This window comes from Hyaena hyaena, unplaced genomic scaffold, assembly GCF_003009895.1.
Source record: "Hyaena hyaena isolate Hyena2069 unplaced genomic scaffold, ASM300989v1 scaffold_420, whole genome shotgun sequence".
Classification (NCBI taxonomy): domain Eukaryota; kingdom Metazoa; phylum Chordata; class Mammalia; order Carnivora; family Hyaenidae; genus Hyaena; species Hyaena hyaena.
In genome coordinates this window covers 768384-786255 of record NW_024081045.1, presented here as the reverse complement: position 1 = coordinate 786255, position 17872 = coordinate 768384, and the positions used below count along the sequence as shown (strand labels likewise).

General features: G+C 35.7%; 1 long non-coding RNA gene across 1 annotated transcript; it reads left to right on the top strand.

Annotated features, from left to right (window-relative positions):
- Nucleotides 1-695: 695 nt before the first annotated feature.
- LOC120245352 lies at nucleotides 696-9978 on the top strand. The gene is made up of 4 exons (XR_005531766.1): nucleotides 696-758; nucleotides 4571-4668; nucleotides 7923-8041; nucleotides 9617-9978. It is a non-coding gene; the product is annotated as an uncharacterized LOC120245352 (long non-coding RNA).
- The last annotated feature ends 7894 nt before the right edge of the window (nucleotides 9979-17872 follow it).

The following is a 17872-nucleotide window of genomic DNA, read 5'->3' as shown; positions in this document are numbered from 1 at the left end:
TTGGTGAGAAGGAGGGGGCATAATTGATCAGATTTAAAATACACTGAAAGCTATAGTATTACAAAAAAGCATATTATCATTGAAAAAAGATATACATGGAACAGAGTAGACATATCAGAGAGATATATCAGTATGAGACAGCTCAGATACAAAACCAGGTGTACATGAAAATAATTTATTTCGAAGTTTTATAATTCATTAGGGGACAGGTATATTAGTAAATATTGTTGAGAAAATCTGGAAAAATCAAACTGGATTCCTATCTCTTGTCTTGTATTACTTTATGTCAAAATGATTAAGGCATCAAATGTTAAAGGTAACATCTTTCCAGAATGAAAATCTCCAGTTCTATGCTAGAAAGAGAGTGGCAGCTGGTGGGGTGTGGAGAGCATGGGCGGGGTGTGGAATTTCCATATTTCTACACTCCCAGTGGATCATTTGACATCTGTTTCCCATCATTTATTTCACAGCCCTACTTCCGAAGTACTTGATACCTTTCAGCTCTCAGCCTTTCGGAGATTCTTTTTTTGTTTTTGTTTTTGTTCTTTGAAGTTTATTTATGTTGAGAGAGAGAGTGTGTGTGAGCAGGGGAGGAGCAGAGAGAGAGGGAGAGAGAATCTGAAGCAGGCTCCATTGTTAGCACACAGCCTGACAAACGGCTCAAATTCCATGACCCTGAGATCATGACCTGAGCTGAAATCAAGAGTTGGATGCTTAACTAACTGAGCCATCCAGAACCCCATTTCTTGGATTCTAAGGTATGCTTCTTTTGGTCCCCTACAAAAACTAGGTTTCAATTTTCTCTGTACTGAAAAGGCACCCCTTGGCATCCTTCCCCAATATCTCTCCTGACAGGAGTTATTTCTCTAAATATGTTTTTAATGATTACAAAATCAGATAACTTATTACATAAAATATTAAAGGTTGTCAACTTTAGACAGATTACTTTAAAATGTTATCAATGAAGAGATTTCAATATTGGCCACCCCATGTTGGGATACTTCCATTTGAATTGGATTACAATTCAGAAATAATTTTTTTAATGTGAGATTCATATGCATTTTGAAATCCTGGGTAAGGTACGTCAATGTCTTTTCATATTTATTGAACTCACTAGAATATTAAAATGCTCTAGGACAGCTGGGTAATCAGCATAGATATTATATTCTTGTCAAACAACTACCCAGTACTGATTTTACTTAGGAGTGTAAAAATTCTACTAAAAATATCTGCCCCACTTTTTCATTATAACCTCATATGACATAGATATGCATGCCAAGTAAAATATCTCTCCATGGGGGTAATCGTTATCATGAATATAATATAAACTAATTGTTAAGCTGGGTTTCTGACTGACACTGAAGTAACTTTGAAAACTTCATGATTTCAAAAGCATAATTAGAGTCAGCTGACTTGCACCATTATTAAATTTAGCTTTAAAATGCTACAAATAGAAGAGAAAAAACATCAAATAACTGAAGTTATGGAACACTCCCTCTTTCAAATTCAATTGCTTTTAATTACCTTGTCTGACAAAGAACTAATCAAGATCACAGGCTCACCATCTCACAATCATACATGCCTCTCCCAATTAGGGCAGAATATCCTGTCAGAGATTTGTCGTCTTCTATTTTGTGCCTACTCCTCCCCTAACACATAGCCAGAATGCCAAGAACTGACATTAAACACCACAGTTTCATGTTTTGGGGGGTCGTTTTTTCCATTTCTAATACTTGGGGAAAGAGAGGAAGCACACGTTATGATATCTGAATTATCTCTGAAGAGTTACTTTTTATGCTAACTTTTCAAAAGCATTAGGCTTCCAGTCTATTCCTTCTAGGATTTTATCTAGTCAACCTTGTTCCTATGTTCTGAGTGTGCTGCGGAAACAAAAAAAGCACACAGTATGATTTTTAAAAATGTTATTTAAAAAAATTTTTAATGTTTTATTTATTTCTGAAAGAGAGAGAGAGACAGCGTGAGCAGGGTAGGGTCAGAGAGAGAGGGAGACAGAATCTGAAGCACAGAGCCCGACGCGGAGCTTGAACCCACAAACCGTGAGGTCATGACCTGAGCCAAAGTCGGACGCTTAACCGACTGAGCCACCAGGTGCCCCAAAAAACATCTTATGTTACAAAGTCTTGTTATATAAGACAATGTGTCTAGCCCTTAAGACTCAGTCTTAATACTCACATATGGCATCTAAGTGGGTAAAATTATTGTTCCCACCTGACAAACAGGGCCGTGAAGCCTGCATAAATTAAATTTGCACAGGAATTCACACTGCAAGGAAATGTCACACCAGACCTCAAATATTGATTTATGACTCAGGGCCCCTTGAATCTGTGTACTTGCCTGTCCCCCCTTCAATCATAACCATTTTCATGAGCCTGCTTACTGCTGATAGTGCTGGTAACAGTACCATTAATGATCGTTTTGTGTGATCTCCTTATAGGAATGCACATTTGTGCACACCCACATGTGTACCCATGTACATCTCTGTGTGTAATGTCCTACAGGATATATTATAGACACATGTGTTATAAACTGTCAGTAAAGCACTGATCTGAAATATTTCAGTTCTTTACTGGGTGTGCATGCATGCCCCCATGAAGGACTTTCCTTAAGAGATTTTTCTTCCCTTCATTTTGTTTTTACAGTTTAAAATTTACTTAGAAGACAGTTCTTTTTTAACAAAATGTAGTGAAACATATCCAGATAAAGACATGAATCTACACATTCCTTCTGAATGATTGAGACCTAAAAAAGAAATACGCAAGGTGACATTTTCAGCAATAGTGAAAAAAAGATCTCACTGACAGACCTATTAACATCTAAAATATAAAATGGATATACTGTATATATATATATAAAAAATCATTGTTCCTTTCAATTTCGTGGCAACTAATAATTACTTCTTTTTTGTTCATAATTTTCTCATGTTAAAATTATGTGGGGCTCCTGGGTGGCTCAGTTGGTTAAATGTCTGACTCTTGATTTAGCTCAAGTCGTGATCTCCTATTCTGTGGGATGTATCCCCGCATCAGGCTCTGCATCGACAGCACGGAGACTGCTTGGAATTCTTTCTCTTTCCCTCTCTCTCTGCCCTTCCCCTGCTTGCTCACTCTCTCTCTCAAAAGAAATAAACATTCAAAATATAATATATATATTATATTTTATATATATATATATATATATATATATATAATATGTTTGATAAGGACAAGTCAGTCTGCTGGGTTCTTCCACAAAGAATTACAATTAACATTTGCTTTTGGGAAGTTTACAGTCTACCTGAGTAAGTAAACTTAGAAGCAGGAAACAACATAGATCCCCCACCATCCTCAAAAGTGGTTCTGTGGTCTGACAGCCCTGCCTCCACACTGTGGCCCATTTCTCTTGACTTCCACACCAGCATTTTAACTAAAAGGTCCCTACAAACATTACTCATGATCATTTGCTGGCACAATTTCAAATACCTCCTAGTTATTTACAATTCTCACACTCTAAACCATGTGGGGTTTTAGACCACAACCTGTTAAAAAATTATAGACTTACCTGTTTAAAAACAGTATTAGAGGGGTGCCTGGGTGGCTTAGTCGGTTGAGCATCTGACTTTGGCTCAGGTCATGATCTCCTTGTTCATGAGTTCAAGTCCCGCATGAAGCTCTGTACTGACAGTGGAAAGCCAGCCTGGGATTCTCTGTCTCTCTCTGCCCCTCCTTGACTTGCTCTGTCTGTCTGTCTCTCTCTCAAAATGAATAAATAAACTAACTAAACAAACAAGCAAATAAAAACAGTATTAGATTTATAGAAAAATATATAGCAGACAGCAGAGAGAGTTCTAATGTATCTTCCTACACACATGCACGATTTCCCCTGTTACATAAGTAGGGTGCATTTATCACAATTAATGAGCCTATAGTGACATATTAAATAAAGTCCATAGTTTACTGGGATTTTTTTGTTTTAACTACTATTCTTTTTCTGTTATTGCATCTCTTCCAGAATGCCACATTATGTATGGTTTTCAAGAATCCTTAGGCTCCGATGGGCTGTGACATTTTCTTAGTCTTTCTTTGTTTTTGATGACCTTGATAGTTGTAAGGACCCGTGTTTTTTGTAGGATGCCTCCCTGCTGGATTTGTCTAGTGTTTTTCTCATGACTAGAGTAGGTTTTGGGTTTCTGGAAGGATGAACGGAGAGATAAATTGTCATTTTCATTATGGCATTCCAAGTTTACATACAATTTTTTAAATGGTTATTTATTTTTGAGAGAGAGAGACAGAGCGAGCAGGGGAGAGGCAGAGGGAGAGGCAGACACAGAATCTGAAGCAGGCTCCAGGTTCTGAGCTGTCAGCACAGAGCCTAACGCAGAGTTCTAACTCACGAGCCTCGAGATCATGACCTGAGCTGAAGTCAGATGCTTAACCGACGGAGCCACCCAGGCACCCCCAACTTTACATACGATTAACCAGATTTCTGACTGCTGATGGGGATATTGATCACCTGGCAGAGGTAGGCTGTCAGGTTTCTCCACCATTGTTGCTTTCATTTGCCCCTTTTCTAGGACTTGCCTCTGAGAAAGGAAGTAGCCTATGTGCAATCAGTGTACAAGGACGTTGAAGTTATGCTCACCCTCCTTTTTGGATCAAGTCTCTACATGAGGTATCTGTAATTATTTTGCATGGGAGATTTGTCTGTTTCTCTTGTTTATCAGTTTATTGCATTATTTGTTTATATCAGCATGGGCTCACAGATACTTATTTTAGTCTCTACTTTACAATCCAGGATGACTTCAATTATTTCATTGCTCAAATTTGTCCTGATCTGGCTGTTAGATCTTTCAGTTGGCTTCTATACCTATTTTGATATGCCTTCATCAAAATATGTGTGTGCATGCATGCATTTGAGCACTCCCTTACATCCTGGCACTGAAAGATATCCCAGACTTACCTTGTGTATTTCCTGTCTTAAAAGAAGTCATTTCTCCAAGGAGTTTTGCTTCCTTTTTGTCAGAGAATGGTATTCGAGAGCAAGATCTAGATGCTCCTTGCTTGCTAGTGTATCATTTCTTCTAGGTGTCCTAAGCTGGCAGAGCAAAAAAACTATATGTGTGTATCATAACCTGTGTAAGTACACATATCTGTAAATACTTCTACATGTAGTCATCTGTATCTATGCTGTGGTAAATAGGAGTTCTGATGTCTCCAACTCAAATCTATATCTACAGATTTCCACTCTAACCATAAGAAACCTGGCTCCCATTCGCTATCATCAGTTATTAATTAGATAAGCCCCAATATACATGCATAGTAGTATCATGATTATTAACCTATATTCCTGTGGAGACTACCTTTACCCACTGGAGTAGAGCACTTACGTGATGTTTCTTCTACTTTTATTCTTACACACTGCATTAATTTGCTTGGGCTGGCATATTACTCCTTCAGCCTTTTAGTCATGTTGTTGAATATATTTAAACTAACGTTATATTTTCTTGTAACAGCTTGAATTCATTCCTAAAACCTTTGATCTGTTGATTATTTTTTAAGTTTAAAAGAATTTTTTGCTGGGTCACCTAGGTGGCTCAGTCAGTTAAGTGTCCAACTTCAGCTCAGGTCATGATCTCATGGCTCATGAGTTTGAGTCCCGCGTTGGGCTCTGTGTTGACGTCTCGGAGCCTGGAGCCTGCTTAGGAGCCTGGAACCTGCTTCCGATTCTGTGTCTCCCTCTCTTTCTCTGCCCTTCCCCTGCTCATGCTCCATCTCTCTCTGTCTCTCAAAGATAAATAAACATTAAACAAAAAAATTTTAAAATATTTTTGCAAAAGTGAGGTTACTTTTGTCCCATGAATCTTAATATGTTTTGAACAGTATTTAATAGAATATAGTTACCATTACAATATTATATAGAAAATTTCATTGCTCTAAAAAATCCTCCATTCATTCTTCATACCTTCCTCCCAAGTCCCTGCAAATCCCTGATATTTTATTTGTCTTGTACTTGTGATGTCTTTTCCCCCATTTTATCTCATTTTATTTCCCCATTTTTTTCCTTCTCAAATTTTAATTGAGCATTTTATATGATTTCATGTTCTCTCTTCTCTTAGCATATGAGTTGCCTGTCTTTAAAAAAATCAGGAGTCTCTAGAGTTTGCCATATACATTTACAGGTAAGTCCACTTCTAAATAACATTAAACCACTTCATGGGTGTTGCAGGCACCTTAAAAAAATCTTTTCCAATTTTCCCAATTTTGTGTTCCCATCTCTTATATGGTCATTCCGTTATCCATGCCCTATAATCACCTAATGCAGTGTTACTATTAGTATTTTGAAAACACAGTTATCTATTAAATCACCTAAGACTAAGAAAAATAAAAGATTATTTCACCTTTGTGTATTCTTTCTCCAACATTCTACCTTCTTTTATGTAGATTCAAGTTTCTAACATGTATCATTTCCTTTCTCTCTAAAAAACTTTTAACATGTCTTGTGAGGCAGTTTTACTGCTGATGGATTGCATCAGTTTTGCTTATATGAGAAAGTTTATATCTTCTTCATATTTGAAGGAGAGTTTCAATGGCTATAGACTTCTACATTGGTATTGGTTTTTGTTTGTTTTTCTTTCAACATTGAAATACTTCCCTCTTGGTTTTTGGTGAAAAGTTTTTCACTTTTCACTACTTTTTATCCTTGTTCTCTACAAATGTTTTTTTTCTCTGGCTTCTTTTGAGAATTTCTCTTTGTGCATTTTTTTGTTTTTGTTTTTGTTTGTTTGTTTTTTGCAGTTTTGAGATGTATGTATGTAAGGAGTAGATTTCTGGTATTTCTTCTACTTGAGGTTTTCTGAATTTCCTTGATCTCTGGTTTGGGGTCTGTTATTGGTTTGGAAAGTCTTTGCCCAGCCTTCTATTCAGAAAATCTAATGAATTTTAGAAAAATATTTATTTATTTAGTTTTGAGACAGAGAGATAGAGAGCGACCAGAGTAGGGGCTGAGAGAGAAGGATAGAGAATCCCAAGTAGGCTCTGCACTGCTAGCACAGAGTCCAATGCAGGGCTTGAACTCACAAATCATGAGATGATGACCTGAGATGAAGCCAAGAGGTGGACGCTTAACCGACTTAATAATTTCTAAAATATCATTTGGCTTTACTGTTTTATTCCTTGTATTTTCATTTATTTTCCCTAATCCATACTCTTTCTTTAAAAATATTTTTTAATGTTTAATGTTTATTTATTTTTGAGAGAGAGAGACATAGTGTGATCAGGGGAGGGACAGAGAGAGAGGGAGACACAGAATCCAAAGCAGGCTCCAGGCTCCGAATGTCAGCACAGAGCCTGATGCAGGGCTCAAAGTCACAAGCCATGAGATCATGACCTGAGCCAAAGTCAGATGCCCAACTGACTGAGCCACCCAGGCGCCCCTCCCCTAACCCATACTCTCGCTCATAGTGTCTTATTGTTGATACATGGATGACATGATCCTCTGTATGACTTAGGGTTGGTTGACAATTCTGAAAGCTTATTTCCTGGTTATATTAAAAGAATGCCGACAAAGGGCAAGATCTTGTATTTGTAAAATTACTGCATATCCTTCATGGTGTACATAATCTTAAATGTAATTAATCTTAAATGTAGTTTAAAATCTCCTCAAATTCTTCATCCACCCTAAACTTGCATCCCCCCAAATCTTGAAGGATAAAAAAAAAAATAAGAGTAGCTCCAAGGCCGTCCAACTTGAACATTGTAGTTTGAGATAGAATAAGCCTGATTTTGATTCAAGTGCATAGAAATCTAGTCTTCTGAACTCATTTGCTTCCATTCCTTTCCAAGCATTGCTAGATATCTGTTTTTGCATCTCAAGGACGAGCCTGGCTGACAAATTGAGGAAAGCCCATCTTTGTTTCTGATTTACAGGGTTGAGGCAAATTCAAGAGGGCCACACATTATTTGATATTCTTCCCATAGTGGCATGGGATCTGATCCAACGCTTCTTGAGACAAGACTGAAGTGCTTGGGTTACGAGTATATAGTGGGTATGTATTGGTTTGAAACCTGGACATTAGGTGGGCTGGTGGTTTTGGCCTTGATTACTTGGAGATTTGAGTTTCCATAGAAGAAATGCAAGTACACCAGTGTAGAGAGGCTATGTAAGGAAAGAGGAGTCCACCGGAGCCCAACCCTCTTAGGTGTCAAGGCTATCGTGGATCTATCAAGCCCAAGTATATACATCAAATGACTCCAGTCAATGCCATATAAAGTGGGATTGGCCAGCCAAGCTTTGACTAGAATCTTAATCCACTAAACATAATAACAATGTTGCTTTTGTTTTGGGTAGTTTGCTATGCAGGCATAGATAACAGAAACTAGGGTAAAAGGAACGTTACTCAAGTTTTGAATGCCCTGCCTTCTTCTACTAAAGAATCTCAGTGAATCCTTCCTTTAATTCTCCTGTCCAGGATTCTACCACAGCAGATGTTAAATGCTGCTAGTGTTACACTTAGTTTTGAGATGTGTTTACTCTTTTCAAGTATATTTAGCTGAATTTGGGTGATATTTTACTTTCCAAAATATATCTATATCTATCTATATCTATCTCTATGTCTATATCATCTACCTTTATATCATCTATATCTATGTCATGTATTTCTATATCTATAACTATATCATCTATATCTATATCTATCTCTGTGGCTCTCTGTGAAGGGAATGTGTACCTTAGTTTACCATATTGATACTGCTATTTTGGAAGATTCTTTGGCAAACATTGGGGAGATTTTTCTTCCTTATAGAGTGTTAATTATTTAATTTCTATAACTTTAAACAAGGAAGTAAGAAATTTAAAAGACAAATATTGTCAATATTTATTTTATTTGAATAGAGCCTGTATGTGTTACTCAAGATAAAAACATTTAGAAGATATTGCACCCAGTGTCCTTTCATCTTTGAGGATGTACCTTTCTTCCCATATTGTCAATGCAAAATGAAACTTTTAGAATTTCTTTTAAAAAGTTTTATTTGAGCCCAATTTAGAACAGCTGCCCAGGATATATAATCTTCACAGCAAAGAGTACTCCGGCAAAGGAGCATTTGCTGTAGGGTTAAAGATACTTTTTACCTAGCAAGCTGCAAATTATTAGACAAAGGACATTTCAGAAAGCTACAGACCTTAAGTTTGCAGTATATGCAGGGTTGTATGATTTTAATGGGAACCAGGAATGTTTCTTCCTTTTTCTTATCTTTTGTGTAATTTTCTTAAATGAAGTAGATGTACAATGTGTGCTTGGGGCAGAAATAAAGCCTGTGCTTTGAGGTTTGGCGGAGTCATCTTGACCTTGGTAAATGATAAAGTATAGCTTCCCCAGAAGCCCAGAGCAGGGTCCATAAACATTGGAAGTTGAGAATTTCCTTTCTCAATATGAACTCAAAGTTCTCAACAATGAAGGGTCATCTTATGAAGGGCACTAAGAGAGGCCTTCAGTCACATTTACGTTCCAAGTGTATGACCTGATTATTTCTCCTGTTTAGTCATGGTGGGTGACTAGGATAACACCACCCACAACATCTTCCTCTGCAGCACGGTGTCATATCAGATTTCTCTATTCTCTTAGATGAAAGTATTAAGAAGACATCATTTCTCAGGGCAGAGGCCATCATATCTCACATAGCAGAAGAATTCTTACTTCTCTTCCTGTCACTGCTCCTTTGGGGACTGGAAGGAACCAGCACATGTGGATATATTATATCACGATTAACGAGAATTGAACAAGTACTTTTCCAGTTGAAGTAAACTTTGTTAAAACGTTATTGCCAAGCATCTTGATCGAAGTGGCAGGAATTTCCAAGAGTCTCCTGGTGGGAGAGAATTATCTTTCTAAAGTTCACTTCTCTGAACATCACACTGCTTTAATTGGCCCACAGAGTAAAAATATGTCTTCAAGCTTCACTATTAGCTGACTTGACCTGGCAGGAATTTGCCCTGCTGAACTTACCTCTATCATGTCGTAAAATCTTCTTCTAAACATACAAAATATTTTCCAGCAGTTTATTAAAATTTCCAAAACTCTATACTTTTTACAACTTGTTATCTTTACTTTGTTTTTTTTCTATATGCCTAGGAAGTGAGTGCTCAATCATCCAGAATTCAGAGAGGTATAATACACTTGGAAGCACATTTTCATTCATGTATATTTTAGGATATCCTCCTCCATATTTCACATACACATAAACAATATAGGTTATGTGTATTCTTACTATTAGACCTGTCATGATATTTTGTGATATTGGAATTTTTTGCTGGTGTCTTAAAATTTTGTAAATTTTTTAAGAACAGGAATACATTTTTTCAACTTTGAAAATATATAGAGATACCTAGCACCTAAAGTTTAGATACACACTTTTGAGAATTTATTATTGTTCTCATTGTATAATTGTACCTCAAATATTTTTATTAAAGTTAATAGCATTTTAGACAAGTTGTAATCCTCTTTATTAACTCTTGCAATTAAATACCCTTCCATCTTTCAATATAACCTACTGTATCCTAGATTTAGTGTATCCTTCCATATGAAAAAATTCCAGATGTTTATTGTCTTTACATACACACACACACACGCACATGCACACACACTTCTGGGTGTAAACTCTAAGTAAACTTTTGTCCAGTGATACACAAAGAGTCACAGAGAAGAATGTTTGTCACAGTGTTTGTGGGGAAAAATGTTTTTCGAAAGCTAAGTGGTTTTATATAAGTGAATGAACAAGAGAACTCTGAAATGTACACACATTCATAATACAATTAAATGGGATTAACTGAGACCACATACCAATAGATAATCTTAAAACATAATATTGAGTGAAAATATGACAACTGTATTCATAATATAGGATGATTAATGTAAATTTAAAACACACAAAACCCTGATAGATGTTCTAAATGGATAAACACACATGAAAACAAATATTTGGAAGATGGACTGGAATTACACACACTGAACACACAAAACAATAGGTGGCAATGAAATGAAGTCAATGCACCATGTTAGGAAACAATGAAGAATAACTGATAATGTAATAAAAGGAGGAACATTATATAAGATAATAATTCAATGATACAGTGCATTGTGGGCTAAAATCACCTCCATGCTATGCTCCTGATTTCCTTCTAATCACTCCTAGAAAGAAAAGAAGATTTAATTTGTCTAGATGTTTTGATTCTGACAAATCTAAAATTATGTAAAAAAAATTAGATAGGCCAGACATTACATTTTATGCATATTATATACAATTCCAAAGATATTTTCAAAAATTCATATTATATAATGTTGTTCACAACAAGGATGCTCTACAATGAATCAATATAACTAAGAAGAATTAAAATATGTGAGAGTGATTAAAAAGAATGTGCAAAGACCGATGGGAAGGAAAACAAGGACATTAGCATTTAGGGCCGTTCGGTATTTCAGCTGTCTGTTTTAACAATATGCAAATATATAGCAGCAATTTTACCATTTTTCTCAGAGGAAAACAGTCCTACTTTGTATTCTTAATAAACACAAACTCATTTTCTCTTACCCTTGAAACAAGAGTGTGATAATCTCAGTCATCATCATTATCATCATCATAATCCTTTTATGTAGGATTTTTGTAGGGAGTCTATAGGGTGCAGTCTATTTAAAGAAGGTATGATTGTATAGAAGTGTGAAATTAGAGAGCATTAAAAACACATGACCAATACCCTTAGGCGTTTCTTTTCTGGATTAGATAAAACAGAAGCAAGAGCATCAGTATCATATGGCTGTCATTCTCACTGTCTATAATGAAGCCTTCATTCGAGTCCCTCCTCTACCTATTCCAGGGTCCCCCTATACTCCATGAAACCAAACAGGGATCAAAGTTCTAAGCTGTGAGACCTATCTGAAGTTAATGGAGAAATGACAAAAATGTCAATTCTGAGATAACCTCAGAAAAGGTCTCTCCAGGATTGCTCATCCTAGAGTCCAGAAAATGATGATCATGTATGTGTCATGAGCACTTCCTGTGAACCTCTGGTGTGCTAAGCCCATTACCCAGGCCATCTCACATAACCCTTTAACTCCCACAACAGCCATTAGAGACTGTTACTGTTATCGCTTCCATTTTTTATGAAACTAAAGTTTAGAGAAATTAAGTACACTGATCATGTCACATCGTATAACTGGTAACTAGTAACTAGCAAAGTCAAAAGGACATTTGTCTATCTGCCTCAAAAGTAAACACTCTAAATTCTTATACCAAAATGAAGAACATAGTGAGTGAAGAAATTACTTACCAGTGTAAGCCATATCAGAAGCCAGTTCTATAACAGTTTTTATTACAAAGGATGTTTATTGAGTATAATGTAATAAACAGAATGTAATAAACTGTACGTCCATCATCTACTACACTCCTCATAATTATTGTATTGGTCATGTATAAATATCCTCAGTGAAAAAATGAGAAACCCAGGAAAGCCAATTCTCTACAATATCTTCCTGAAAATAGAAACAGAAATAACTCTTAACTTATTCTATAAGGGAAACAGTACCTTGGTACATAAACAACCCAAAGATATTACAAAACTGTAGATCAATAATTTTTATGAACATAGCTTTAAAATTCCTCAAAAAATATTAGCAAATTGAAACTAACAACACATAAAAAGAATTACACAGCATAACCAAGCTGGATTTTTCCAGATATTCAAATCTGGTTCAATATTTGAAACTGAAGTAATGTAATTCATCATATCAACAGACTGGAGAAAACTCATATGACCATAGCAATAGATGGAGAAAAAATATTTGACAGACTTCAACAGCCATTGATAATGAAAACTCTCAGTAAACTAGGAAGGTAGGGGCACTTATGCAATTTGATAAAGAATATCTATACAAAAACTATATCTAACATCATACTTAATGCTGAGAAATGACATGCTTTTCTTACAAGTTTGGGAACTGCTCTGTGAAAGAAATTGTTAAGAGAATTAAAAGAACCCATGGACAGGGAGAAAGTATGTGCAAGACACACATGTAAAGGATTTGCATTAAAAAAAATTTACAGCTCAAAAATAGGAAAACAAGCAAACATGAAAAAGTGGGCCAAAGATATTAACAATTTCCAGGGGCTCCTGTGTGGCTCAGCTGGTTGAGCGTCCAACTTCAATTCAGGTCATGATCTCGTGTTCATGGGTTCAAACACCATGCTGACAGCTTGGATCCTAGAGCCTGCTTTGGATTCTGTGTCTCCTCTCACTGCCCCTCCCCTGCTCATGCTCTGTTTCTCTCTGTTTCTCAAAAAATAAAGTAAAATGTTAACAATTTTTAAAAAATTGAACATTCCTTACCACATATATATGGATAGAAAATAAGCATATGGAAACATGTTCAACATCATATGTCATTAAAGAATTGCAAACTAAACTAAAATATCACCACATGCCTATTAGAATGGCTAGAAGCCAAAATACTGACAACACCAAATTCCAACAAGGATGTGGAGCGGCAGGAACTCTGATTCATTGCTGACAGAAATAGGAAATGGTGCAGACATTTTAGAAAGCAATTTGGCAGTTTCTTACAATTCTAAACTTAGTCTTATCATATGACCCCACACATCATTCTTAGGTATTTAGCCAAATGAATTTAAAAAATATATTTATGTATTTTATATGTTTGTATATTATATGTAAAAACATGCATATTAATATTTATAGCTGCTATATCGTCATTGCCAAAAAAGTGGAAGCAGCCAGAATTCCCTTTGATGGGTACATGAATAAACAAACTGGGTTGTTTTCACACAATGGAATATTATTCAGTGATAAAAAGAAATGAGATCTCAGGCCATGAAAAGACATGGAGGAACCTTAAATGTATATTGCTACAGGAAAGCAACTAGTGTGAAAGGTTGCATATGGTATGATTTTAATTACATGACATTCTAGAAAAGAGTAACCGTGAAGACAGTAAAAAGCTATTGACATGAGGGACAGTAGGAAGGATGAATAGATGAAACCTTGGGGACTTCTGGGGCAGGAAAACTATTCTATATGATACTGTAATGGTGGATACATGACATGATGCATTTCTATAAACCCACACAAAGAATGGAACTTAATATAAATGGATTTTAGTTTAAAAATAATGTATAAATGGGCTTCTGGGTGACTCCGTCAGTTACGAGTCCAACTTCGGCTCAGGTCATGATTTCACAGTTCATGGGTTTGAGCCCTGAGTCGGGCTCTGTGCTGACAGCTCAGAGCTTGGAGCTTGCTTTGAATTCTGTGTCTTCCTCTTTCTCTGCCCCTCCCCCACTCATGCTCTGTCTCTTTTTCTCTCTCAAAAATAAAATAAACATTAAAAATATTTTTTAATGTGTAGAAATATGTGAGGGATATTAAGAGCACACTTATCATGATGAGCACTGAGTAACGTAAAGAATTGTTGAATCACTATATTGTACACCTGAAACTAATATAACGCTGTATATTAATTATACTGGAATTTAAAAATAATAAAAAATTAATTAAAAGAAAAAAGAATAATGTAGAAATATCAGTTCATCAATTATAATAAATTAATCACACTAATGGGAGATATTAAAAATAAGGGAACTTTGTGGGAGGGAGAAGGGTCATAGGGGGACTTTCTGCTCAATTTTTCCATAAAATTAACACTGCTGCAAAAAGTCTTTTAATTAAAAAAAATACTAAATGTGAACAACTCACAATATGACGTGATTAGTTAGTTAATTTTCTGAAAGTCGGGTAGCAAGTTGGGGAAAGACTACAATGCCATGTGCCCACCTGTTCCATTAACCAAGGGCTGATAGCTAAGCACTAGCTCACATGGGTTAAAGAGCTCCAAGTTCCTCCACATCTTGCTGCTTACCCTCACTAGTCCTTAGTACTCATTATTGTCTTGTTTTTTAGGGCAAAACATCACATTGCACTTCAATGATTCACTTTCATATATTAGAAGACTGGATCCCCCCTTGATACAAGCACATAGCATCAATTCTTTCCATTCTTGAGTCCTCTATTACTTTCACTAATTTTCCTACTGAACTAGAACCACTTCCCAAGGGATACATAGTTGTTAGAGGACTCAGCCACTTGACTGTATAACCTATTTGCTTGTTCCAATTTCCATGTATTGTTGGATCTTATATGCTTGATTCCATGCTTGGTTCTACTGTCTGGAATTCCAAAGTGTCCTGAAAATGTATAACTATCCTGAAAACTATATATATTTATATACATATATTTATATAGAAAGACTAGGAGCTGGTATAAGCTGGGGACAGCAGAAAGACTCCAGGACACCGAGTGCAGACCCCACTGGTGATTTCAGCATGGAGGATCCAACAAGTCCCACAAACCCTGCACCCCCCCCCCCAAACAGCGCCCTCCCTCCTCTCTAACATCCTGGCCTTCCAGTTTGTAACTGATCTGGCCTGTTGGTTCCCTGAGCTCAAAAAGTAAGAATGGCTCCAAGAAAATTGCCTAACATGTGATCATTTCTTTCACTTCCCTAGTCATTGAGTCCCTCATGGTGTCTGGGGTTCTAGAAGGGTCATCTCTTGCCAGCAGTCAACTTAACACATATTTTTCTATGAAAATAGAACATCCCCTCCACTTTACAAAACAGCTCCAAAGGTCATGAAATATGGGAATGACACAGCATGGACGCCACCAGGGAAACTTAAAAGGATGTGAAAGAGTTTGTGTTGAGTGGCGATATTAGAGAAATTCACAGGACATACAGTTAGGGAGAGAACATTTTAGCAGTGTTAAGGACCTGTGACACCATGTTGGAAACACTTATACTGAAAATTAGAAGAGCCCATAATTATTTACCCAGAGTGAACGTGGCACTCTTTGAAACACAAGGTTTCACTGGGGAAACAGGAGTTGGAATGATCCCTAAATATGTTAAAATAAAGTGAGTTTTAACAATGTAGACTACCAAAATATGAGAACTTTGATGTAAATCCAATAGACAATTGAAGTATTAAATTAGAAAAACCAGCTGTTTATAAAAAGTAAATCTTTATAAGATTTGCACAATAATAATTGAATATTGTCATTTATCCTTGACATCAGTTCATTAGGAGGACATTGGAAAATGTTCAAACAGAAGTTATTGTGGAAAAGTCTTTGAATTTAGGGGAAAGGAAATTATAAGATGATCTGGACTTGGACTTCCCCCTATCTTTTTGTTTTCACACTTAGCCTTTACTGATATTTGCAGAGAATAAAATTACAAACATTGAAATCCAAATACATAGCCAAAACTGAAATTTTTAAAAGGAAGATATTTAAGATGCATTGATTCATTATTACTTTCCCATTACTTTTATCTCATACAAATTCCAAGGTACAACATGTATGTGAAAATTGAATAAATGAATAAAATCTATCCATGCTGTAAACACGAGAAAATTCACATAGGATGTACTAGTTTGTGATGATAATTTTACTGAGCAAATCTGAATGTTGCAAAATATTAGCATCTGCCGTTATATTGATGGATGTATCCTGGAGATGCCATTATATTCTCTGACTGCTGTTCACATGGGTTCATAAACCCATATCCCCCCAAAATAAGAAAAAATAAGATTTCCTTCTGATAATTAAATGACAGAACATGCAAATAATTGAATGATAAATATTTACATTCAGCTTATGAAGACACAGTAGTTTAGAAGCCAGAGCAAAACTAGTGTATAATCTACCTGACAATATAGAGGAATAATATGACAGTTAGAAGAGAGAATATTGTCAGCTTGGAAAACACAGAACAATTGAAATAGATGCAACGCAAAAAAGCACCCTCTTGGGAAGATGTTGCTCTTGAAAATCAGACACGAATATTCCCTCTCCTTCAATATCCATGTTGAATATACAGTTATATCAGATTTTGTTAGTATGATGTTATAAATCTTTAAACCATGTAAAAATAGTCTTTTTAACAAACTCAGGACTGATTGTCTCTCTACGTATTGCATTTCCAAGGAGAGAATATATAGGCCAGATCATTATAAAGATGGCTATCTGCCAATCTTTTCAACTTTTAATTGAAAAACTCATCAGTTGACAGAAGTTTATATTATCCTATTTAATGGATTTTCAACATCATAAATCATGAGTTCACTGGAATGCAATGAATTCACTTACTATATTTTAGAAGACTACAAGACATGTAGCCAGATAGTATTACTCCTAGTAACTCACCTAAATCATTCTGTTTTGAAATTTATACAATTGTCATTGGGTGTATCTGATGGATTAATTTGGATTAGCAGGCCATTGTAGACAATAGAATGGAGAATTGTTCCAAAGAAATTGAATCCAAACCCATGTAACTTCATGAGGAAAATGCATTAATCAACTGAATTAAGTATAGAATATATTTCATCAAGTTCTAATAAAATCACTACAATATCAGATGCAACATGAAAAACACAGTTCATCATCCATTCAAGTTCAAATATAAAATCCCACATAGAGCTGTAGATATGATCAATAATGCCTGCAGAGCCTGGGATGGAAAATATTAAATCTAATGTTATTCTCTAGATTACATGTCTTGATGACACACTTGGGAAATGTGTTTTATTTAATATTAATAATTCCCTCAAATATTTGTTCTTTCAGGAACATATTACTCTTGCAGTTTTATCAGACTATTCAGGGAGAAAAATATATTAAGATTAAAGATATGCTGGAAGTAATAACATTTTCATAAATCTGATTTATAAATCTCATAAAAACCTGGAAATACACCCTTAGTTTTTGCCATATCATTTATAGAGAGCTATGTTATTTTGAATGAAAATTGTAT